General features: G+C 45.8%; 1 protein-coding gene across 9 annotated transcripts in view; it reads right to left on the reverse strand.

Moving 5' to 3' along the window:
- LOC135902404 (calcitonin gene-related peptide type 1 receptor-like) overlaps positions 1 to 26983 on the reverse strand; it is a 572650-nt gene that overhangs the window by 54936 nt on the left and 490731 nt on the right. For all 9 annotated transcript variants that reach the window (XM_065432417.2, XM_070531979.1, XM_065432422.1 and 6 more), the window contains one exon: positions 7864 to 7981. The gene's annotated coding sequence lies outside the window, so the exon portion shown is untranslated. The remainder of the gene's footprint in view (positions 1 to 7863; positions 7982 to 26983) is intronic.

Here is a 26983-nt window from a genome sequence, read left to right on the forward strand (position 1 = left end):
CTTTAGCTAATCTGCAAGTTATTCACGATTACGGGAATAAAAACAAACATCGGTAGGTTTGATTGATCTTGAAGAATGACATCCCAAACTCCAGCAAAGCAGAGTTGGAGACAGACAGGCCGCTGAACCCAGCCCATTTTATGCTGAAGCGTCGGAGACCTTTTCTAGCAAATATGGTTTGACATTATGACATTGAAGATAGTACTGCGAAACAAATACGCATTTTTGACATCCCTTATTTAAAAATTGGAAGACACTTAAGCTTCGCCTTCAAGAGCAGAAGGCGATAGCGTTATCGCACCCTCTTCGCACCGCCTACTCATTCGCTCGGCATGCTCTTGAGTCACATAAAGACATAGTTTTTGTATACAACACTTCTAAGTCCACAGAACAACTTACGAGGCGCCCCGCATCGGACTTTGCACCCACCAATCCCACGGTGAGCGCCGAACAACGCAGCGTTCGGCGCGGAAACGAAACGTGTGAGCAAGCGGAACGAACCAAAGAACTAGGTGTCTCGAAGGGAGAAGCGATCTGCGGGAGCCAAACGTCGTGATCGGCACGGACAGCCGGGCCGCGACGCGCCATGAAGGCGGACGCGATCATGGGGCTGATGCCTCGATGTGATCGTCTTCTATCTCGCTTGGGAGCGTCACGCAGACGCATGATTCCTCGCCAGCAGCACGGCACACATTGCAGGGGACGCTTTCCCACCGGACGGGCTACGGCGCAGTGATCACGTCAGAGGCGCCGCATCGGACGCTGCACCTAGGAATCGCGCTGTGAGCGGAGAGAGGAGCCGCGTCGCGCTAAACACGAGGTTTCGAGTGACGCACGCTGGAACTTGGAAGGGGAGAGAGCGAGAAAACTTATCAAACTCAAGGGTATTGGGGCATCCTCGCACCGGTCCCCGCACGGCCACAATGTGCTCAAACGAGACGAAGGGGAGAAGCGGGCGAGTGCGCGCCACCTGTCGGGGCAGCACCATACATTGCGAGGAGGGGTCTTCCGTGTTTACCGCACGATGGCTCTGCGTGTGCGCCAAGCGCAGAAGAAATGTAGCGGAAACGTTCTTTGCTACTCGTTAAACTGCGACTTCTGTAATTTACATGCTCAAAATTACCGATATACACCACACTATAACTTTCTACGGCACGTTTCTAAGGCAACACCGCATTCACTAGAGGCGCTTGTAGCTGAGTTGTAGCGTCTCCGTCTCACACTCCGGAGACCCTAGTTCGATTCCCCCCCAGCCCATCTTGCAAGTTGTTTTTATTTATAAATTGCCTTCCAGGATTTTTTGCTCACGGCCAATGCCGCCGATCCCGACGCCAATGACACCGGCTTTTCTGCGACACGAGCTCCCTAACGCTGTCGCGTTAATATTTACAGACATTAGACGATAGCGTACATGTAGCAGCTGTAAGAGCGCAACAGACCGACTGGGCGGCTGGAAGCGACTCTCTCTCTTCACAATGGCCCGGTTCTCCTTTAAGTCCCTTTGGCGACTTCTCGTCGGCAGGAGCCCAGTGGGGCGGATGATGACGTCCCCCGCGTCGAATTCTTGATTCGTCGCGGAGAAGTGGGAGCTCTCGTCGCATCGATGATAGGCACGTGGTATGGCGCAACAGCGGTCACCGTGATGAAAGGTACGCACACACATTTATTTTGATTCATCCACGTTCATTTGTGTTATACATTCGTTATATAAATTCGCGTTATCATTTCGCTATATATATATTGAGGCAAAGAATATGAGACCGAAATCACCGCAGCGACTGGCCGTAGGCCAGTGCCGTCAGCACCTTCGCAGAGGCAGGGTTGGTGTGGGAATGGTGGCATAATGAACGACAACGAAGCCACGTGTGGAGGAAGACGACAACGACGAACGCCTGACCTGTGGCACGAGCGCGTTCATCGTCAGCGTCCTCTTCCACAGCTGGCTACGTTGACACTCATCATGGGCGCTATTCTGGACATTCCGCCATTTTCTTCGGAGCGTGACGTAGGCGCGACGCAAACAAAATGGCGCTGGTGGCCCGGTTTTGCTTACGTAACGTGACGCCAACTTGACGTTTCGCCTAAGAAACTGAAATGAAGGCACTGAATGTAGCGTTATCGGTAAAGCAAAACAGTTTTCCTCCGCAGTAAAAATAAAGCAGCTATCTCAAAGCGTATGATTATTCTGTCGAAAACGCTTCTCGCTTCCGTCGTCTGCTGCGTACAAGCCGTCGTCTGCTTCAGTAGCTCGGATGCGTGTCCCTGGAAAATGGAATGAGTCATCGCATGTTCGTGCCAACGCGCTTGTTTTCTTTCTTGAGACAACATACGCGAACTACCAGTGGTGATGCGCGCACGTTCTAGGCCACGTTATCGCTATTTCGTGAAACGCAAGTGACTCAGCCCGACTCGGCTGGCTTAGAAACGGCCGAATATCACCGATAGCGTTGCGCGCGCCAGAGATATCCACTAGAGCGACGCAAGCGCCGGCGCTGCCATCTCTTGTTCATTTCGCTGGTTACTTGCACCGCGGGAGGAAACTTCAAGGCGCCGCCTTGCGTACATTTCTTTTTGTAAGTTAGAAAAAGGCCGTTGTCATAACTTTTGATTGTGCGAAAAGGCATTAATCTCGATTACAATACAAATGCAGCAGTGAAAAGTGGACAACATTGCTGAAAGTTTGCTATATTCAACCAATATTATTTCGTATTTACGCGTTCTTTTAAAAAACGATGGCCCAAACCACAAATGCCAACACCACCCGAGAGCGATGCAAATACTATGAGCACGCGTTATGAAGAAAAGATTTTCGTGGCGCCAAACGACGGGGAAAATGTGGCGATACGCATTCCTCTCGGCTGCCATTGCATATGGCTTCCCATTAGCATAATTCGCGCGGCTCGTCGCAGCAAAAATTATGGCGGAAAATCTCAGCAATGGCGGCCCTGCGCAACGTCACGCATCGTCAAAATGACGTTACGAAACAGCCCTTCCTGTGACGCTCCTCATGAGATATTCCTTCAGCCAATCAGCAAGCTGGCATGGCGCATATCTTGAATCGCCACCACATATTCGCGCAATTGCAGATACATTGCACTGGCTTCTGCACGCTACCGCTCACATTCTTTTTGAAGCGCTAACATCACAATATATCTGCCAAGGACCAAAAAAATGTATTAGTCCATAACATTTGCAGCTCCACGTCACGTTTCGTCATCTTGATGAAAACGCAAAATTGCATTTTGCAATACTTCCGCTTCCCGGCACAAATTTCAACACACGTGACCTTTCGACAGCCAATCAGAGAGTAAACATGGCGGCTAATGGCGGCCGTGCAGCCGCCATGCGTGTCCAGAATAGAGCCCCATGCCAGCGTTCCCATATTGCCAGTGGTACGAGCGCGTTCGCACGGCTACCCTGAGTGGTGCCATCGAGCATGCTGCGGTAGAAGCCGACGACGAACGCGTGAGCAGTGGCACGAGTCATTGGTTATGATGATGGTTTTTTCTCACAGATTTGTTGACGGACACGAAAAATGCGTGGAAGCCTAGCCACAAAGAGCTTCACTGTGAAGGTAGAAGACGGTGCCAGTGAGGACGTATTGATTATATCAGGTTCGATATCAGAACACGAAACAGTGTCATATTGAAGGAAATAGCTTCACACTTAGGTGCTTCAGGAGCGATGATCTACTACACCCGACAGGCTCATCAGTCAGATTCACTGTTCACGTCGCCAAGACTAACGCTGAAAACGACTACCGAAAGAAAATAGCAAATTTCTTTGATGTGCGCCATGAGTTGCACATGACGTTATGACTTAGTGGGAAACTTGTCGTCATTGATATCGATGATAACAATCAAAGTGGTGATGATGATGAGTATGATTTGTTGCACGTTCCCACAAAGGATAATAAGGCAAGAATGAAGCTGTAGGAGGACAGGCAAGAAAAATGAATATGTTAAGGAAGCTCGGGCAAGGAGACGCCAACTCTGGATAGGCATTTTTTCTCTTCCATACCGCTGGCACGGGATTCTCACAAGCTTAAATGACCTTTCTGCTTTCGACGTAATGATGAAAGGCTGTCAACACGCGACGCACTCATCAGTTAGCGATGCTTTCGACATCGTAGTAGCGTCAGTCACGCCATTTCTCGATAGCAAAATTCTGCATTCCACCCTCCTTCTATGCTACTGTCGTTCTGTAGTGGAAAGAAACTTGGGCAGACCGGCTGTCGTAAAACTTCGATCTACCGAACACTTGAATGTGCAGCAATCAGGACTTTTCGGTGCAGACACAATTGTAACACGAAAGGAAAAAAAAATGAAAAGCCCGCATAAATCGACGTTAAGGATGTCTTCTGCACGAGAGAAGCTGAAAGCTAGGCGTAGTACTGCAGATCAAGTCAGCTGTTTTCACAACAGAGGGACGCATCAACGCTTTTGTGTAATGCAGCGTCAGGTAGGTCATTTGTTTTCAAGGTTTCCAACCAACCGCATATTGGCTAAATGTGCTTCTTATTCACGGAAGAGAATACAAGGTGGAGCTTACTCGCGGCATTCACAACAGGAAAGTACACTCGTCAGGTTCACAAAAATGCGTCATGAAAACTACGAACAAAAGAAAGAAAAAGAAATGTCTGTCGAGACGCCCAAATAAAAACGTGCATCGAAAATACCACTTTAGGGGCAGGAGCAGCGCCAGACTTTGTATATTAGGAGGGCTCTTATGTGCTAATTTCTTTCTTTTCGTTAAACAGTCAGTGACGTTGAACCAAGTTCAATGCTGAAATGAATAAAGAATTAGCTACCAGATTCCAAGGGAACGTACTGTTGCCGAACGCTCCCTGCAGTCTTGTGTTCGCGCCACGCAAGTCTAGTGCCTCGTGTTGCTTTTTTGAGACCTTCAGAAAACAACCAACGAAAAGTGAGGGCAAAAGAAAGCCCTCCTAATGCGCTTGACAGCTATTGCCTTTCTAGTCCATGAGTGATTCTAAATAAACGAGTTCTAGAAACATACATCACGATCGAAGAGCCTTGAGTGCTACGGTTTTGACAAAGTTGTGAGAAATGAGGCCTTCTTGCAAGTCCGAAAGCAATTTTGTGATGGCCTCAGTCACTGCGGATCTGGCTATTTCGTTCGCAACCAGAAGCTGGCGAGCGATAGATGGATGGATGGATGGATGGATGGGAAAACTTTATTGAGGTTGTAGCGGCAGCAGCATCGGCGTCGCACGAGAGATTACGTAGACGCTCGCGTCTACACGAGGAACGAGCGGCTGGCACGCTCCGGCATGGGCTAGCGTTCAGAAAGAGATTATTGAAAGAATGCTACGCTAAGAGATCGAGCGTTGGTTCTTCCTCTCCTGCGAGAGCCCGAGACTTTACCGGTCTACGCGGTCACTCGTCGCCACAGTTTGGTGACCCGGACGTGATACTGCCATACGCTCCTGTGGTAGAGACGACCATGGACCAGACCAACGCTACGAGAGCTCAAGGCCAGAACCCTTCCGAGGAACGCGGTGAGCCCTCCTGTTCCGCCATTGCTGTCCGCCTCCCACAGTACTGGGACCAGCATCCTTCGGCATGGTTTCTTCAGGCCGAAGCGCAATTTCAAGTCGCTGGTATCTGTTCATATTGATGAAAGGGACTACCCAGACCGAAGTTCAATATGGTTCTGAGTGTAAACTTATGGAAGATATTATCGAAGGCGTTCTCCATGTCTAGTCCCGGTATTGCTCTCGTGTCACTAGTCTTGGGGCTGATTATTTGGTTTTTCAGTAGGAGCATGACATCTTGCATAGATAGACCAGGTCTGAAGCCGATTCTCGTGTGAGGGTAAATGTTGTGCTCTTACAGGTACCGAGATAATCGATTCAGAATTGCATGTTTAGCAACCTTTCCCAAGCACGATGTGACTGAGATCGGTGGTAGATTCTCGAGGCCAGGCGGCTTGCCAAGATGTGGGATTAAAATGATGTGGGCAGTCTTCCATTCGTCAGGAACCGCTCTTCCACATGTCATTAATTAGTTGTGTCAAGTACTTTGTGGAGTCGTCATTCAAACAGTGGAGCATCGTGTTTGTTATCCTGCCGGGACCAGGGGCATATCTTCCGTTGAGATCGTATAAAAGGAATTTAGCTACGATTTTCCACAGTAGGACTCTTTAATAATTATCACGCGCCATTCTAGCGCAAGGACATATTAAACAAACATATAAACACAGAAAGATACTATTCTGCAAGAATGAAAATAATGTTCTAAATATTAACACCGGGACATACACAAGGGCTCAGTTTACTTTAACCAGACACCAATGTTTTTGTTTAATCTTCTAGGTCAATTACTCACAGGGGACCCTGATCATGAGAAGCAAATTTACAGGACAATAAAAACGGGCTGGAGTGCATACGGCAGGCATTGCCAGATCCTGACTGGGAGCTTACAACTATCGTTAACAGAAAGGTATGCAATCAGTTCATTCTACCGTTGCTTCCATATGGGGCAGAAACTTGGAGGTTGACAGAGAAGCTCGAGAACAACATGGGGCAGAAACTTGGAGGTTCACAAAGAAGTTCGAGAACAAGGACCATGCAAAGAGTGATGGAACGAAATACGTTAGGCGTAACGTTAAGAGGCAGGAAAAGAGCGGTGGGGAACAGGGAGCAAACGGGGATAGCCAATATTCTAATTGACATTAGGTGAAAAAAAATGGAGCTGGGCAGGCCATGTATAGCATAGGATGGATAACCGGTGGATCATTAGACTTACAGAGTGGGTGCCAAGACAAGGGAAGCGCAGTCGAGAACGGCACAAAACTAGGTGGGATGATGCAATTAGGAAATTTGCAGGCGCAAGTTTGGATCGGATGACACAGGACAGGGGTAATTGGAGATCGCTCGGTGAGGCCTTCGCCCTGCAGTGGACATAAATAGGCTGCTGCTGCTGCTGATTATGATGATGATGATAATGATGCTGATGTTGATGATGATGATATCGGCAAATAAAGCTGTTTCTTTCCCTCTCTGCAAGTGCCGCTGGTCTGAAGATACATGCTTCACTAGTGCGCCTTCGTTAAGTGTTACAAACAGTCTACAGAATTAAGGTCATATAAGCGGAGAGTACTTACACATGATCGCAACGATAAAAGGTACAGACAAGGGTTGCGGTACTCTGACTTAAGGAATGCTTCTATAAAGGGCTTGTTTTGCTGAACGAACCAGTAATGCCGCAAAGAAACAGAAAACACTTTCTGTTTTCACAGAAAACAGAAAGACAAGTGAGTGAGTGTTTTCCGAGCGTGTAAATAGATGCAGATCGAGTGACCAGATTTCACTGTGGCACAGCAGCGAGGCACTTTGCTGTCAGGAAGTTTATTGCGACGCATTCCCTGCCTCGCAATTGCGGCCTGTTACTTGCCCGCTGAGTAAACAACTGCTGTCCTCAAGCGATTTTTATTGCAGAACACAGGCTTCACTTCGCAAGCATAGACACGTGACCGGATCGATATATGAGTTCACCTGCGAGTTTGTTTCATTGCCTACTTGCTACTTCGGCTTTTATCAATGCACCGGAATCTTTACACGCTCAGGCACTTCCCCAACCCGGGCGCTGCGACACTGTTCGGCCCACCCACGTTCGCACGGTCATGGTGTGAAGCGCGTAGAGCGGGCTCTACATGCTTCTATGCAGCGCTCCATTTACGGGCGCACACATTCCTTCAGTAAGGTTGGTATTTCCTTGCGAGAGTTACAATTACGGCGAGCAGCTATGACAAAGCAGCGCTTCCGCGCTTTAAAACCAACCAGTGGAATTTGGATAATCATAATTAATCATAAAATATGCGTTCTCGTCGCTGCCATACCTTCAGGATGCTTTAGTAGTGCTTCTCAGTGTCGTAATTGAAAACGTCTTTGGTGAGGCAGCCTCGCCGCTGGTAGCATTTACTTGATTTTCCATGGCTCGGACCTCACCACGGAAAGCTGAAACAGTATACAGAGAAAGAAAACACGAACGATTAGCCGGTTTACGCATGCGCTAGTCTCAACGGATTAGCGTGCGCTGCAATCACACTGCCCCACCCCTCATCCTCGCGCCGGACGCCTCCACTCTTCTGCCCGTTTACCTCAACGCAAACGCGAGCACGCCAACTCATCCTCTCGCACGCCATCAAGGTGTTTAATGCCTTACTCTACTGCTAACTGGCAGAGAAGGCATCTATATTTGTCGTTTACCCACTTTTCGAAACCTAAACAAAATGTCTTATTAACGTTTTATTACCTGTAGTGCCTGGTTGTACGCAGGCCGAAGTGAAACTACGCGCGAAAGTCCATTTTTATGCTCCTGCTGGTTGCAGCAGTTCATTTTCTAAAATCGACCTTGATAAACATGCACGCTAAAACCTTCAAACACTGGAAAACCGCGTGATCGTATACTAACAGCAAATCTAAGTTTGCGAACGACAAAGCAAAATAAACAATGAGAAAACAGAAGAAACAAACAAAGGTAGAAAGACGACGAGTGACATCTTGTTTGGCGTATTTCTTGGCAATGCCAAGTGGAATCGTCACATGGTCGGCCACTCTCGCTCCAATAATTCGCGTAGAAAGATAAAATAAAGATAAAAGAAAGGACGATAAAAGAAAGGACGTAACTAGTACGCCGTAGTTTAATTTTCTTCTTTGAATTTCTTGAACTATATATCTGTACTATACCATCGACCTTAAAGGAAAAAAATAAACGACTTTAACCTCGAAAATCAACTATGGGCCATCCAGCAAGCCCGTGAGGCGGCGAGGAGACAGGATCTCCGGACCTCCTCAGGGGCGGTCTAGGCCCAGGCCACGAATTTGCCGGATTGTTAATAAAGTTGTTACCACCACCACCACTGAGATAACTTGCTGAGATAACAGCTTGCTAAGTGGAATGAGCCGTTTAACTACTATATTAATAATTCTGTGCTCTTACGTGCCAAAATGACGGTTTCATTGCGAGGCACGCCGTAGTGTGCCACTCCTAAATAATTTTGACCACCAGGGGATCTTTGACGTGCCCACAATGCACGGCAAACACGCTTTCCTCCCTTTCGCCTCCATCGAAATGTGGCCACCACAGCCGTGATTTGATCCCGCGAACTCGTGCTTAGCAGCAGAACACCAGAGCCGCTAAGCCACCTCGGCGGGATAAGTAGTAGATTGAACAGGCTCGAAAGCTTTTAACTCTATCGATGGGTAAATAGACAGTTGTTTATTCCTGTACGAGTGCGGGCTGCTTATTAAGTTATTCTGTTCCTAATCAACATCTTAGATAACGAATAATAAAACCTTTTGAGCGTTAATTCCTAAACAGTCAATTTAGAAAGAGGTGTGGCTAATGGCTATCCTTGATATTTGCTGATTGCTGCACAGCTCCAGTAACTACGTGGGCTTCTTTATCTATGTGCAGGTGAGAGGCTTTCTTGTTTAGCTTTATCGCCTCTTCAGCATGTCGCAAATCCGTATATTGCGAATACATTCAACATGGTTCTGTATAGTCCGCCGTTCATTACTTGTTCGGATACCGATAATTGTGATGACATGAGCCTATTGGCGTTATGATGAGAAAATTATAAATGAAGATACGAAAGCAACTGATGAAAATGAAATAGAATAAAATAATTTGTAATAAGGGAGTGAGTTTGCATAAACAAGAAAAGAAAAAGAAATTTGTTCTCTGCTTGTTCTGCTGTATACACAGTCCCTCTTTCTACTTATTTCTTTTAGTAGAAGTCACCTCGATAGTATCCCCTTGAGGCAACCACACTCCGCGCTTTGAAAAAAAAAAAAGCAAGGGAACCTAGAGCGTCTTCCCGTGTCCATTATTGAGGCGTCGTGCCAAGCAGTCCCAAAAGGCGAAATACGAATGGTTTTTCTCATTTGAAAACGAAGAAGGTGCCATTTGTAAAGCGATGAAAAAAAAAAACCCGCAAGTATCGATAATGAGCGTCCGATGGCCCCAATTTGATTTCTCGCGCGGTGTGAGCGTACGTTAACTATTCAACTTCGAAAGGAGAATCAGGCTCGCCGTGTCTTTCTGGCTGGCTCTGCTCGTGGTCGAGAGCGTAGAAAAATCTTCACTCAGTAAAAAAAAAAAAGAGATAAATAGATATTAAAAATGAAAGAAAATTTGGTAGGTGATAGCCTGAATGGATAGCTTTCGCTCTCTGAGAGCTCTTCACTGTCATGCGGCGTTCAGTCGACAGTGCGCTTCCAGCGCTAATGGTCTCTGTGCCGAGATCTCTCGCGTCATTTGTAGCAGATACGATACGATTGTGTGGGAACGCCGCCAAGTATCCGGTTTGCGCGCCCATCAAAGTTAATAACTTTGGCGCAGCATTTGTAAGCATTCCAGGAATATTTGTCTCGGATCGAGCTCAATGCGTTTGAAGTTCGGCGCACAATGGAAACACACAAAGCGCCCAACCATCCATACAGTGTTATATACTACAAGCCCATTCTCAGATGCGATTGGAGGACTGGAGTACTTCTACGCGTGCGAAATGTAATGGTAAACAAGACATATTATTACGTGTATGCGACATAATCGCATTATATTCGACGCTTGTACAATTATCTGATTGCTTTTAATTGCCTATGCAAGAGCAGCAGAAACGTAGCTTTCTGTAGCATTGCGCGTGAGCAAGCGTTTTGAACACTAAGAGATGAATCCAAGACGTGTGTGGCTGTATACACCATCATCATTAGCATATATTAGTATTATATAGCATTATATAGCATTATATAGCATTATATAGCAATATATAGCATTATAGCATATATAGCATTAGCCTTCCCACTGCAAAGTGAAGGCATCTTTCCGCTATCTGCAATTAATAAGACGTTAATTGTCTTGAGTCAGTCTTGCGCTAGCTGATTCCAAGCTCCTCCCCCAAATTTCCTAATTTCATCACCCCACCTAAATTTCTGCCGTCCTCGACTGCACTTCCCTTCAATTTGCAGATGACATGTCCTGTTCAGCAACACTGGAGATGAATTGCAAGAAATGATTGAGGGCTTTATATACTCGAGAAAGTGTAAAAGTATTGGGTCGAAGATTAATATGCAGAAGACAAATATAATGTTAAATAGCCTGAAAGGAAACGAGAAATCATAATCGCCAATCAGCCTCTAGAGTATATGCAGAGGTAGTACGTTTATCAAGGTCAATTACTTATAGAGGACCTTGATTATGAGAAGTAAATACAAAGTACAAGGAAGAGAAGAAATGGGTTGGACTGCATACGGCAAGGATTACTAAATTCTGACTGGAAGCTTACCACTATTGCTGGTATAAATGACAAGTATACAATCATTGCATTCTACCGGTTCGAAAATATGGGGCAGATGCTTTCAAGTTAACAAAAAAGCATGAGAAATATTTAGGGTCCACGCAAAGAGGGATGGAACAAAATTTCTTGTTCCTTTTCCAGTTATGCGTAACTTTAAGCGACAGGAAGAGAGCAGTGTAGGTCGGAGAGCAAACGGTGATACGTGATATTGTAGTTGACATTAAGTAAAAGAAAATTGAGCTTGGTAGGCAATGTAATGCGTAGGGAAGATAACTGGTGGACCAATAGAGTTACAGAATGGGTGCTGTATGCGTAGTTCACTATTATTCGCATCGTTATATTGACGGTATGCCGGTGTCAAAGAAGAGAGCGAAAGACGAGGAAGTTAGCGAGTGTAAAGACCGGCTGGCAACACTTTGTTACGCTAGAGGGGCAACTGGAACCAAATCCATAGTAGCACAAATTATATATATATATATATATATATATATATATATATATATATATATATATATATATATATATATACAGAAACATACAAGGACGTAGGTAAAAGAGTGCTGGTTTGGGTAGCAGCGAAACAAAATCAAGTGCTCTTGTTCATGCTAAATGAATCAAGTGTGCACGTTGGTGTAGAGCTTACACTGTATAGAAAACTTACTTTGGACAAAAGACTTCAGATGCGGCAGCATTCTATTTGACAAATATAATACATGAAATTACGTACATGCTGATAGAGGTTACTGCATCATATAAGGTGGATAAGGCTCGCCTAAATTCAATGTGTAAGTTTGCAGGGCGAATTTTAGCAGAAACATTGGTGCGCCACGTTTTTTGTCAATATTTACGACGATGTTTTGCGAGTATATTCTGCACTGTGACTAAGCCAGCTAAAATCATCACACGCGTGTTGAGAAAAATATAAAAGAGCGAAACAAGACAGGCATCGCGGCAAACTCTCCGTTTACGTTGAATAAGGGCTGCGAATAAACAGTAGGGTCGGTCATCTTTGTCTAAGCTGTCAAGAGAGCTTGCCATAAGATACCCGATACCCGGAGGCATTCAAACTTGTAACATTTGACACATTTGTCGAAGGCTCCAAAACGTAATAATAGAAAAAAAAAGACAAATAGTTAACCGGACTGTTCCACTGTGTGGTTGCATTTTAACTCGAACATTCAACTTTTTCAACTTGTGATAACAAAGACCAACTTAAACATGAGGGAATCCAATACCTTCCTGCTGAATTTATTTTTATCTCAATGTCTCGCTTTATGTAAACACTGGTTCTATTAACCTCGCTTGTTTTTCCGGCGAGCTCAGAAATCTGAGACGCCGCCGGCCAAAGCCTCGTTAGCGATGTCGCACTTACCCTGTGAGCACTGACAGCGGCAGATTATCAGCGGCCATGGAAAAGTTTGCTGGGCGCGAAAAGGGGCGAATGCTTTTGTATTTATGGGAGCTTCCAGACATCACTTTACGAGCGCACGCCGGCATGCTCATGTTTCTTCATGGCAAGCCTCACAGGCCTTCCCTACGAGACCGCCTTTCATCCCGGAGTTACCCACTACGGCGAGCCTGATAATCAGATCGTGGTTTGGACAAGTAAAAGAAGGGAATTTAGGGACACGTAAAATACCAGCTGTTAGGCGTCTCACAACGCTGGCACGACGAGGAGCACCGCGATTGGCACTGCAGGCGTCTCACTACAGGTGCGCGAAGTGAGACGAAGAGAGAGCCATCAATGGCATCACACGCATGCACGAACAAACAATCAAACACGCACGCACGTGTACGCGCACGCAAACGGACACGAATGCGCGCACGCACACAATTCAAGGAGCCAACGGTAAGAAGCAAACAGGAGCATTCGAAACAGAAGTAGAAACCTGATGTCTCTTTCGCTTGTTTACCGCTGGTGAGTGGCAACTCCGGCCAAATGGCACCAAACGTGACAGTCTTACTACGTGTATACTGCCCCAGCTATCACGTCATTACTTTTCATTATGGGCAAACTATATATTCTTATATTTATTTAACATTGCGCTCTCTATGCGCAATAATTAAGTTAAATTTTGCGGAACCAGGCCATGAAGGGAATAAAAGAAAACAATAAAGCATACCAGAAACGGCCTTATGGGCACAAATTGATTGCTGTACAATAGAAGTACACGTTCTTTGATCTGAACGTTGGCCTCATTTCACATGAAAGACAGTGATTGAATTCACTTTGTGGCACCTCATGGCCCTCACAAAATGAATGCAGTCTCATTCCACCGATGACCGATACCGTCGCCCTGATGTGATGAAGTGGAATGCGAACATGTGATACAATCATGTGTTGCGCTGCCGTATAGTTTGCTTTGACTAGAGACCTACGGGTGTGCCGATGATGCCAGCCGTCTATCAGACTGTGTGTACATATATATATATATATATATATATATATATATATATATATATATATATATATATATATATATATATATATATATATATATATATATATATATACGCACAAGTGGCTGATAGATATACTACGCATTACTAAAATGCTAAAACGGTTGTTAGAACGATGTTACAGCCCACAATATTCTTTTAGCAGTTCAGTACTAGGCATCACGACTACAAACGCTGTCACGAAAACGGCACATGTCCTTTCACAGACGCGAAACCTCTAACTGGTGGAATTAAACTACTTCGAGAAAACGAGTTATCATTATATCATTATTGATCCAAAACCATTTAGTGATGCCGTACAACAAATAGTTCACGACGTCACGAAGTCATTAGTGCTTGAAATTATTGGAAGCTATAGAGGGCTATATAGAATACAACATTTCGGCACGGTTATCACCAACCTCCAATACCTTCAATGTGGAGTGATCTGTCTAAGGCCTCCCTGAAGATTGGCTCTTCTTCACACATGCTGGGACGTGGACATGCAGGGACGTGCAAGTGATGACTCCAGCGACATTCCGTGTTTGACCAGAGTTGATCGCAACAAGATGCTTGTTGCACAAACAAGGTTAAACGCTGAAACATTTTTTATTTGGTATTCACGGTAGGCAAACATGAATGATGTTCGGTATTGCTCTGAGTACAGGAGCATCAGTTCAAAGTTCGATATTTGTGTTATTTTTGAAAACAGATAGATAATAAAAAGCGATATTTTGAGTCTGGAATGTTTCTTTCTTTTCTAGGAGAGCATGCTGGGCTAATGTGATGCGAAGCTGTTGCTAGATACCCGAAAGGGATTTACTAATAAAAACTACTTCATCTTGAAGGCGTGTCTCGAAAGTTAAGGTATAGGATTAACATTTGAACTATACACTTTTCTACCGCTGGTAAGTGTGAGGTTTGAGGCAAGTTCAAACACATAATCATCTAACACAAATATCAGGTTATATCTTAACTTCGTGCTGAAGTGTTCTGATGCGTGTATATTTAGAAATAAATCAAACAGGCACGTGAGAAGAAAGGAAAAGTTCGAACGCTAAGTGGCAGGTGTTCTGTAACATAACATGAAGTGGAGTTTGGAAGGGGGCGTGTCACCCACGCTTTTGCTCCAGGATGTGCGAATGCATCATAAAATAAATGCAAGAGTGTAAACTGCTGTATCAGATAACTTATTCAAAAATACGCATATCCGATGAAGCTCGTATGGATGGACGATAATATACAATTACTTGGGGAAATACCGTAATGCCATCGGTTCTGGCGAGGACGATGCTGCTACATGCTCAATTACTGCAATCGATCGTTGTGCATATTCAAGAAAACGAAGACGCTTCTATTCGATAGACGAAGACAAGAACGATGATGAAAGTCAGCACGCCTAACCTCTTTGCGCAGCCTGTTATCTTTAACCTGAAGGACGATGAGCCGACGCACGTGTTATGCTCTTGCAGCAGATTCCTATCGAACAGTTCATTTGTTAAGAAGCCGCGATAAACGAAAAATAAAAAAAGAAACTCTACGTGCTCAGCTCAGCATTGAAAATTAATCTGATTTGCTGCCACGCTGTTTGTATTATCATTATAGTACTGCATACGAGTAAGCGGTGTCCGGTTTCGCGTTCCTGTCTCTGTCGCACTTGTGTACACTGCTGTACGAGCAGTGCCCAATGAGCCACCTAACCACTTTGCACTGTACTGCAAAGCGTCGCTATTATGCTAATGGAACACTAGTATTTGGCGCAGAAAAACAACACTGTTTATCGTTTCTTTCCCTGAATTCGAGGGTCTCTTTCAGTGCAGGACCGGCCCGTTAGCTAAACAACCTTTTCTTTTTTTTCTTTTTTTTCTGATTATGTATATATGAACGACTTAAACTGTCTTAAATGACTGAAATACATTTCAAAACTGCGAACGCCAGTCTCATGCCGCCGACGTGCTGACCATCACGGAGAGTAAGAAACCAGTGCCGACGACTTTCATGGGAGGAACGTGAACTCCAGTTTCCAGATTGCCTCACTTTTGCTTCGAAGGTTGGACATCACAGGCGGAGTTTAGCAACGTGGTGAGACCATGGATGGGACTTTGTGAACAGTTCCACCATTATGACTGATGATTGGCGGAGACACAGTCATCAAATTCCTTCGTCTTGTTGCCTAGGGAAAACGACTGTTTTAAAAGAGGACGTCTTGGTGCAGTGCTACCGGCGCTGGCCTTTGTGTATTTAGACATGTAGTGAGCCAGCTAAAGACATTTAGACATTTAGACATTTAGACATGTAGTGAGCCAGCTAAAGACAGCCAAAGAGCTCAGACATTTGAAGTGCTCCTACGTGGAGTGCGCTCCCATATGTGGAGCCAGATATATAAATATGCAAAAATAATTCAGTTTCTCATTCCCTTCAGGCCCCTGATCTCATCTCCTGACCAACAAGCAACTCTAGGCGACAGATACGGAAGACGGCGTGGGTCCGCTCAGCCAGCTTAGTGCGACGCCCCGGCATAGCGCAGGCCGGCTACTATGTTTTAGACACCCCGGCAGTGCAGGAAAGCGACCCTCACGGTGACATCCCCGTCCGAATCATGGACCCCAAAACCGGATCACGACAAAAATGGATGACGGCGGTGAGATGGAAATAACGGCCAACGCCATTCGCCAACAACTGGTTTGCGAGTGACTGGACGAACGCCCGCGTCATCGCTGCATGGTTCACGGTGAGTGCCTGGCTTTGCGATTGAGATTCATTAGGCCTTCCAGCCTAGAGTTGGTAAAAACTGACGGAATGTATACAACTATAGGGGAAAATGTGGTCGTTGCGTATCTCCGCAGAAATAAACTTTCTGCTTGGATCTCAATCGGCTACTAAAGCCAGACCTCGTACTTATGTGGGAGTAATTGGAAGGTGGGGATCTACCGGAACTCTAGTCAACTGAGGGCGACTGAGAATTGAGGACTTCTTCGAACTAATTGATTCGGTGGAGGTGAATTTGGGGCCTTCTTGCTGGTTGGGTGGATAGGCGTTGGGTTTACACTATAATTCTCTTGCGAAAACAGAATCGAACCACTGGTAGTTTATTTCTTTAATTGCAATGTGATTTGGGGGGGGGGGGGGATTGCGCAGCAAGTACTGTATAACAGCTGAGTCAACGCTTATAGTAGCTACAATGGGCCTAATGAGCTTTGCGAGGGCTAGCTTGTTGCGGTTGTGTGAGGAGCTAGGCGCAAAGGCAGAAAATGACAGGCCAGAAGCCGAAATTCATAAGGCCATTTCAAAAAGCCGAAGTGATCAAGAAGAAAATGAATATTTCAGCAACCTAATTCTAATATAACAGGAGCAGGAAGCAATTAGGTATGAGCAGGAAATGCACAGACAGGAACAGATTATGCTGCAAGTGGAAAAAATTTAGGCCCTAAGACAAGAGGTTGAAAGGATGGAAACGGAGTTTGAAGCAAAGCCGCAGAAACTTCAACCGCCCGTATAGAAGCAGTACACGAAGGTGCGAATAAGTCACACGCACGGCTCTGCCGATGGTATAAAGATAGGATAATCCATGTGGGCCTAAGTGTACGTTCGTAGGTTATGGCATATCCACACTGTGGCGTATTGGCCAAGGAGTCCATGGATGGGGCCGGATTTAGAGCGATGAGATACTTTGCCAGTGGAATGCTGGAGAAGCAGCTAGGCCAGCTGCGGACGATTTGACACAGTTATCAAGAGAATACGTCGCGAAAGTAGTTCTTGCTGAATAAGTCCGAAGTGACACCAACTCGTTAGACAAGAGCACCAGTGCAGAGTCCAATCGGCCAGAAAACTGCGCTAAATTACAATGTAGGAAGCGCAGTGCAGTTTTGGACAGCTCTTAGGTATGCGAGCTGCGTCGGGCAAAAGAAAATAGCTGCATTGTCCCGAAGTGTTTGAAGCTCTCTGATAGCCGAGGCAGCAACGACAGGAATGATTTACCGGCATATCATTCAGACTGCGTGGTTGATATGGAAACCCTGACCGATTATATGAGCTCCGGTCGGCACAATATGCGAGCCAAACGCTCGGAAACGAGCATCAGAAAGCGTGCTAGGAAAAAGAGGCGTCACAGAGTTAGGAATGCGACAGAGAAGGCGACGCAGCCCAATAAAGCGAAATGCGCTAAACCCTGTTGGGCGCGCGTTAATGCAGTGAGAAAGGCACGTTTGGTGCTTGGAAGGTTTCTAGTCAGAACACGCCCGAGTCGCCGGATCAGGCAGGAAAGGACGTTCATCGCGAAGGTGAACAAAAGCCAGGGGGCAATTATGTTTCCCCCCGTTCGGTTCTATTCGAGCTGTACATGATGTATGAAAGCGAGGTGGTAAGGATAGGCAGGTTGGTCACATGAGGCAGCGAATTCATGTGCGATGTCAAGAAGGTATGCTGCCAATATTTAAAGTGTTCGGGGTCTGCAGGGAGGGGAATGGTCTGCGTGCCCTTTGTATTTGCTGGTTGACAGGAGCTTTCAGACCGTACCCATCTCGAGTGTGGCTTGAAAATATTCACTAACCGTAATCGGAATGAAACGCGGCATACAGATTTTGTGTAAAGAAGTTTTTGTTTCTTTATTTTGAGTGTTCGGTTAAACGTTACGAGATCTTCAACACTAGAGATCGTTTCGATAAGCAAGTTTTTAACTTTGTGTGGATTGTTTTAGAAGCTCACCAATATATAAATTTGCATAAATTTCTGAAAATTTGTCTTCTCGATATGCCAATCTTGCTTTGAGGACACAACTTTTTTTCTTTTCTTTTTTTAGATATCATTGTAACGACAAGTCCAAGTCACTTGTTATATGGCAAAGAAGAAGACTTTAGTGGCGCGCTTGAGTGTCAGTTCACTTTCAGGAAGTTTTCGCGAGATAGTGCTTTGAAATTGAAACATAGTATTTGGACGAGCCATTGTGTAACTGCCCAATTTAACGCTAGTGTTTGTACCGCTCCTTTAATACGGGTCGAGCGCGGACACAAAGAAGCAAACCATGGGTGCGTGTCTCGTGCTTATATATACAAGGCAACCGCTTTGCGAGTTTTGTTTAAAGTGTGGGTGGAAGTACTTAGAAATAAGCACGAACTTCCTTGCTGTTTTGATTGCTTAATTCACACAATGGCTATTTTGTTTCTTTCTGCAGTCCGTATCCTGTGTGGACAAGAGAAAAGATAGTTTAGTGCGTGAATCGCACATATTACAACTGAGTTCTCTCCTCAAAGTTAGAGCGACTGTGGTAGTACGACCGTAAAGTCCGCGAGGCTCACAGTGGCCCTAGTACGTGCGATAACAACGGATGTACAGTACGAACAGATCTTTCATGGCTTTTGTGCTGCGTATGACGTTTCCAATAATTTATTCAGCAAACGTTTTCGTGTTTTCTAACTTTGCTTTCGTGAAGCCCGAGAGCCTGGTTTTGTTGAACCCATAGGAATATGAGAGCTAGCTTTGGCTGCACGAAATTTCGGATGCAAATTATTGGGCCGAACGAAGCCGGGTGGATTTAAGCTGATTTTGAGCGCCAGCGCGCCATGTGGTGCTTTGTCGCTTGGAATGAATCTTTCATCTCAGATGTTGTGAGAAGGTTGTGAATTCAGGTTTGCTCTCAAAATTGTGGGCCTCAGCGAAGGTTTAGTGATTTGATAGCTGCTTTTGTGTTTTTGTTAGACAGAGCAGGTTTATTCACTGGGCCCGAAAGCTCTCAGTGTGGGTACGGCGCTTTCTTGTGCCCTGTGGCTCTGTGTTTGCTTGTGCTTTCCCAGAAAGAAGGCCACAACGGAAACAATGCTCGGACTTCAAGGTGCAGTGCGTCACCGGCAATCACTTCTAGAACAAACCCCGAGGTCGCGACTGAACATCGATGCTTCGGGCAATCTCACAGCTAGTCACCCTCAGGCCGGATCTCTAGGCGGCGAAGGAGCCTCTTGCGTCCCAAAACGCTGCCGTGCGCTTTCTTTGTTTGCTCCCCACGAGGCAGCTCTTTCATCAGTGCCCACCGAAACGGCCAGGGGGCCTGCAACCGAATGTACCACGCAAACAAAAACGCTCACTTCGAGGCGACAAAAACCGCCGCCTTCCATGAAAGCGGTAACGACCGCGAAGGCCAACCTGATGACCCTGACATGCTGACCATCACGAAGAGTAAGAAACCAGTGCTCGGGACTTTTTTGGGAGATCATGAACTCCAGTTTCCAGATTACCTTGTTCTTGCTTCGAAGTTTGGATGTCAGAGGCGGAGTACAGCAAGGTGGTGCGATTATGGGTGGGATTTTGCGATCAGTTCAACCATTATGATTGGCCGAGACGCAATAATCACATTACCTCGTTTCGTTACATAGGGAAAACGACTGTTTCAAAAGCGAACGTTTTGGTGCAGTGTTGTGCATGCGGCCTTATGTGTGCTATGACATTTAATGAGCTGAGACATTTGAAGTGCTCCTACGGGGAGTGTGCTCCCATACCTGGAACCAGCTGTGTAAAAATGTAAAATAAACTCGCCTCCGTTTTTTCAAACTCCCGAGGTCATTTCCTCCCCAGCAAGCAACACTCGGCAACAGATACAGATGGCGGCGTGGGTTCGCTTAGTCAGCTTAGTGCGACGCCAGTACGAATCACGGACCCCAAGACCGGATCACAACACTGTTGTCTGATGGAAAATCTCACAAACACTTGACAATTCATCGTGGTTTAGTTCAACTTGCTCTGGTGCCGAGAGTGCCGAGAGTGTTCTTACACAGACTATAAGCAACGACAGAGAACCCGTGACGGGCTGTAGTGGTGGTGGTGCTGCTGTTGATGATGATATACCTATAGGTGAAGCCAGCACAGTGTAAAGCATTGTTGAAGCAACCCTAGTGGAGTGACATTACACTCTAGCAATCCTCGCACAATTAAGAGTTTAACTGTTTTTCAGCTGTTAACTGTTGAAGTGGTTAACTGTTTTTTGTTAATTATGTTGTCTGAAATAAGTCCTCTTATTTCAGCCGACCGACAGAACTGATTCGTGTGTACGGAGCGTTTATTCAAAATCAAGATGTCAGCGGCACCACTGAAGTCGGCGCCGCCACACATGTCGATCATTTTGATGTTTCGCGAACAGAAAAACTGGGTTTACATTGACAAGAAGGCATCAAACTTGAAAAAAAGTGCGGCTGCTGCGCCGCATTTGCTCTGGTCATTTGCTCGTTCGAAGTTACAAAGGGCTGCATTGAAGGCAGAACTCTCGGGCAGGTTTTGAATCAAGAGCATGTACTTAAAATAAAATTACGACGTTTGTCATGGCAGATAAAGTGTGCCATTAAAGGTTAACGCCTCTCGATAACGAAATAAGGATGCTAGTTAAAGACGTTAAGACATCACAGATGTAAAGGATCGTCCTGGAGCCATACACTTCCACCTTTCGTTGTTGAATATATAACAAAAAAGTCGAAAGCTCCCATAAGTTCAATCACGCGGTCCGACGTAGATCAAAAGCCAGCCACCACGACAAAAGCAACGACGCAGTGCAGTGAATCACTAGTCTGAAGAGTGCAGCGGCAGAAAGTCATTTTGTCCCGAAGATTTAACATGTCAAGTGCAGTGAGGGGAACGCGTTTTATAAAACTGCGGCATAGCTGCATCGACTTCCACTGTATTACCGCGGGCAGGAATGAAATTGCTATTGCGAGGACACCGGAAGGCAAGCGCTGTTTCGCACATAGGAAAAGCAAGCTCCAGCGAGCCACGAGTGCTGATTGCCGGATAAATGAAATATTATTCTTTATCTTCTCAGAGGGTTAGTCGTGGGTGAAGAGAGTTGCTCAAGCCTGCAAACGGCATGCTTTGACACTTTCTTTTTTTCGTTCGTGGTGCGCGTGTCTTTGGGAGTGGAGCTTTAGCAGAACAAGAAACACCGGTAAAGGGTGTTCGGAACATGGGAAGAAGAAGAATAAAGTAAAAAAGAAACAAAGCGATACAGGGAAGTAATGCTAAACCAGGAAACAAACCTGACCGTCACACGAAGGCTAGAAAATACTGGCATTATACCGGCCTTCTGGAGAAATACGTGCCGCTAGGAAAAGCGACTCGAAGATGTCGAGACACGTGTTATTTTATGTACGGCACGTGCACACGAAACAAAACATATTGAATGGGAGGCTGAAGAAACAGTTCTGTGTTGTCGTTCTTTTTTTTTGTTGTTGATGGAGTTTCCACATACATATGAAGGAGGCAGGGAGAAAGCCTGGACACAGCTTGAAGGGCCCCTACATAGAAGCTTCAAAGAATATGATCATGGAAGTATACGATCTCTTATCAAGGGCACCGAAGAAAGGTGCAGAACGAATGGACGTGTTCGTCAAGCTGCTAACTCCGAATGCATTATTGGCAGATCGTCCATAATTGAATAGAACATGTAGATTTTCAATACGTTTTGATTGAATGATATTAAACGAAGAACCTTTTCGCAAGTAGGAAATTCAACGATTCCCGCTTATGTCCAGCTCGTGTGTCTCCCAAAGCAAGTTGATTTTGACCCTTACTCATTTTTAGTCGTGCCGCCCTGCCATACACGGTTTACAAGCCATGCCGAAAAGCTAACACCAGTTCAGGCGCATGTATACAGTGAGAGGTTGGTACAACGATTTCAGGAAGGACAAGGTGATCCCTGATCTTTGCGGTGGAAAAATGGTGAGGAGAGGTGCATGCAGAATGAACGACATACATCTAATATACCCCGCGGGTCGCAGCAAAGACACGCAAATTCATTGAGAAAACTTAGGAATTTCGAGGGAAGTGCTGAATATTGTCATGACGAGGTGAAGAAGGGAACGACGACGGCCCTGAAGACGAGGAAAAGTGTACAGAGCCTGACTGGGCTCTCTTCCGTCTCCGCGAGCATTCGCTCTTTGTAAGAATAGTGTAAATAGTTTTATACGCGTAACATTGTCATGCGCTATCACATTAAAAGGCCTGTCTGAACTAGAGATTTATATGAGACTGCATTATACGAACATGTTTTTTGACGCGACTTTTTGTTAGCTTACGAGCTACACCAATGCGCTCAGAAGCGCTACATTGTAGGTCAACACGCCTATATCTGGAGCGCATTGAAGTTTATACATTTAGACTGACCGACGAAACGAGAGACGCGACAGCATGTGTGGGCTAAGCAAGGAAATCTTGTATTTGAAATGTGCTTCTGGGCTTGCGTTGCGAGTGGAGACGCGCTGCTGTCTGTGACTCAGCGAACATGATTACTGCGGGCGCGACGTGCCACGCGAAGCGATGCGGTATAAGTCAGCTGGCGAATGCTGCGGCGATGGTGGGAATGAAGAGAGAGAGAGAGAGAGAGAGAGAGAGAGAGAGAGAGAGAGCGATAGATAGAGAGAGAGAGAGCGAGATAGAGAGAGAGAGAGATTTACTGAAAGGCTGAGAGCTTGGCCTGAGCTGTATGACTTGCTCTGGCCTGCTACTCTTCACTGGGGAAAAGGGACGGGCAGGAAAAGTGCTGATGAATGATAATGATGGTATACGTGAGGAAGTGATGGGTATATACAAGTTCACGGAGTTGTAGCATCTCTAAAGCCGTGCGTCCAGCCCAGTAGCTTGGAGAAAGGCTATAGCGGCACTTGTTATCCGGGCTGCGCTGTTTGCATTAGGCCAAGGATATAAAAGAAACTCGTCTGATAGTGGCATCTTATCGACGTTTGCAATGGAAGAGGTAAAGCCATCGATAAACAAATAGTGTGGATTCCACGGACTGTGCGAAACGTTGTTACGCGAAGCATGTTGTAGGCAGGCTATGCAACGTCGTTTGGAGTTCTGCAAAGCGTTACTAATTGGACAGCAACACGTTTGTGCAAGGCGAGAATTTCAGTTTGTTTGACGACAGCAGCAAGACTATGACGATGTTGACGACAATCGTACGATGGCGACGACATTGCTTCGTACTACGGCCGTTTCATGCGCGTTTGCAACGTGCCGATTGTGTGATTCTTCATAGGTATTGCTCGGGCTGTAGCGGCGCGAAGTGGCGTCTGAGCCAGAAATCCACCCAGTCCATTGACGAGTACGTCCAGCCGCAAGTATGAAAGAAAAAGTATTTATTTTACATTACTTACACTGGCTCCAGATACGAAAGCCAACTCCATGTAGGAGCATATCAAACTTCTGAGTTCACCCCAGACACGCAAGCCCCCTATGCACCAATGATCTCCGCTAATAATATCGTCGTCTTCCCTAGAAAACTAGACTAGGAATTCTGATGACTGTATCACGGCCAATCACAATCGTCGAATCGATCGTAAAATCCCACCCATGATATCGCACCATTCCGCCGAACTCTGGCTTCAATGTTGCACTCTCGTCCTCGTATATAGAGCAAGCATGTAGCCATCAGAGAATCCGAGGTCAAAGCCGTTCGCATGGTAGCGTTCGACGTCGGCTCCTTTTTATCAATTAGTTCAGGTTGTCAGGTTCAAGTACAAGGTTGTTTTGCAGATCCGCCAGCAGTCGGCGTCAACACTGCGTCGACTTCTGGATAGATGCGCTGATGAAGGGGTGGGGGTGGGGGGGCGGCCTCCTAGTAAACGTCTTAGGAATGCCCATCGCCCTATTGAGACGTAACAGTGCTTAAGCGAGACAAACGCGGAATGTGACGACATACGCGATTAAGTGTTCTACAATCGTACGAACCAATGCCTGTGCCATGGGGCCCGTGTTAAGACGACGATGGCATTTGTACTCCGGTGAAGAAACGTTCAAACCTGTTCGACCTGGATTTAGCATGTAGACAGTACACTATCGTACAGCTGAATGAATGGGGAATGTGTGCCGATCCCGATAGTGATGCGGTCTAACACGACGTCTCAAAGCGAGCTAGATGTCACGACGGAAAAGTGAAACTGGCACATGACACACGCGCCAAATGTCTTAATGAGCAAGTCGGCTTTGTAACAAGAAAAGAAAAAGCGATCATGGCCTAAGAGAGCATCAGCTGCTGTACTCAAAAGCAGGTATTCGATCCCACCATTTGTCACGCAATTTTTACAGCGAAGCTGTTTATGCGGACCCTGTGCCGTCGTTGTCGTACTTGGCTAAAAAGGGGCCACGTAAAAAGAAGCCACAAAAAGAAGAAGCTATATATTCTTCATAATTCTACGCAACAATCATTGTTATCCGGCTTTCATGCGGCCACTCCCCATATAAAGTCCCTTCTGGGGACCCTTGAGGTTCAAATCAAATAATAGAGAAAGAAAAAAAAAGAGCGCAACAGTGGGAAATGGGTGACAATGACCTCTTTCCCCTGGGAGAATGCTATCCGACTTGAAATAACTGACTATTCTTTTTCTTTCCTATCATCTGTTCTTCCATTTCCCCCTCCCCAAGTGTAGGGTAGCCAACCGGACACGTACTTGGTTAACCTCCCTACCTATCCCTCTTCGTTTCTCTCTCTCTTTCTCTATCGATCTTATACGCAAATCTTATGCGGTTGTCACACGGTGCGTTTTTGGCAACCGAGCCAGACCGGCATCGAATTTATCGAGGATTGATTACACCCTGCCGCGAAAGAAACAAACGTTATGCTGGCTGTTTGCGGGTTTGTTGGCTGTTTGTTGCCTAGCGATTGAAACGCGATACTAGAAGCGCGTGGCAAGAAGCGTCGACAGCGACGCGGAGCAGAAAGTGACATCCCTGTGCGCAAATGACTACGATTCTTCAACCGACTGGAAGGGGCGGTGCTTTCTTTATTTTTATTAAAGAGAACGGAAACAAGGCGAGACAGGAACTTGCTTACCTACACACCTACCGCAATGTTCCCGGAATGAGGCAAATAAAGTTGCGCATTAAAATGGACCGTGGAAACCGATTGCGTGGCGACACACACGAAAAGAAACAAGCAGCCTACGAGACGAAGTAGGAGCGGTGCAGGTTGTCTCGAATCAATTGACCTACGGGAGATGGCGCTGGCACACAACTAAGCGCATGCCATTATTAGTCGTTGGTTGCCGTTGCCATTAGTTGACGTTGAATGTTTTTCTCAACGTGCGGCAGTGTAACATAATACAACTGTGTCACTGGTTTGTTCAGTGTCATGGTTTTGTAAGAGCTCCCGGTAAATACTTCAAGTACATAAGGCAATGATGTCACAGAATATAAAGACAAGCAAAAAGCTCAATTGAAGCTTGCTTGTGCCATGTATTCTGGAGTAAACTGACTACTTATGCATGAATGCACGTATATATAGTGAGTTTATCATTCTTTTCTCCTAAAAATATAAGTGCGCTAGAGTGCAAATTACATGCTCCAGAAATACGAAGATAGTGTTGACCCTAGGCCACCTAGAATTCGTTTGAAAAAGTTTGCTTTAGGTTACATTTGCTTTTGAAGACAAGAAACGATATTATAGCGTCCTGCTTGCTTTCCCATCACTGCGCAGTACTACTTCGGCATTGTGCACAAAACGCGACGAAGTGAACACATCGCGCCATGCCTCGACGGGAAACCAAACTACGAATTTCTGACTCTGATCTGCTTTCTACTTTTCCGCATTTATGCCATGTTGTTGTTTACCAAGAGAACTTATGTGGATAAAAAACACTTCTACCTTCTTTTTTTTTCTAACAATGTATAGTAACGTTTCCCCATCAATACAGAAGTCGAATTTGCAGTTTTTATCGTATCCGCTTTCGCCGTTGCGTTTTTCGCAAAGCAAGTTTATACCTCCCTATGAACCTCGATAAAGCTGGATGCCACATTTGTGCAGGAAAAGACAATGGTGACCGAGGGAAAGACAATTTTTTTTATTGCGATAGCAAATATATGGGCACTCCAGGCGCATTTCTCCCATCGTCGTCGGCGTCGCCGTGCTGTTTCGTATAAAGTGCAAGGGCGATAACATCATCGCCCCGCGTCGTATGCTGTATGCGCGAGTGAAAGGGGGCCAGGGGCAGCCGACGATGCCAGCTCACCCTCGCGCACTTCTCGCCCTCAATCTCGTCATGGCAGGAGACAACAGCATATGTTTTTGTTCTAGTTGTTTTATCTTTGACGCTATTCTTTCGTCAATTTATGGATTCGTTGATCCAGATTCACTCTGCAGAGCGTCTGTCAGTGGTACGTGGCCGTTCAGTTGCCTCTCATGAAGGAGTTCAGCAAGAGATTTTGGGCAGGCAGCATACATTAACGGTTTCGACCACGCACACCTGATCAA

Source organism: Dermacentor albipictus, chromosome 1 (assembly GCF_038994185.2).
Source record: "Dermacentor albipictus isolate Rhodes 1998 colony chromosome 1, USDA_Dalb.pri_finalv2, whole genome shotgun sequence".
Classification (NCBI taxonomy): Eukaryota; Metazoa; Arthropoda; class Arachnida; order Ixodida; family Ixodidae; genus Dermacentor; species Dermacentor albipictus.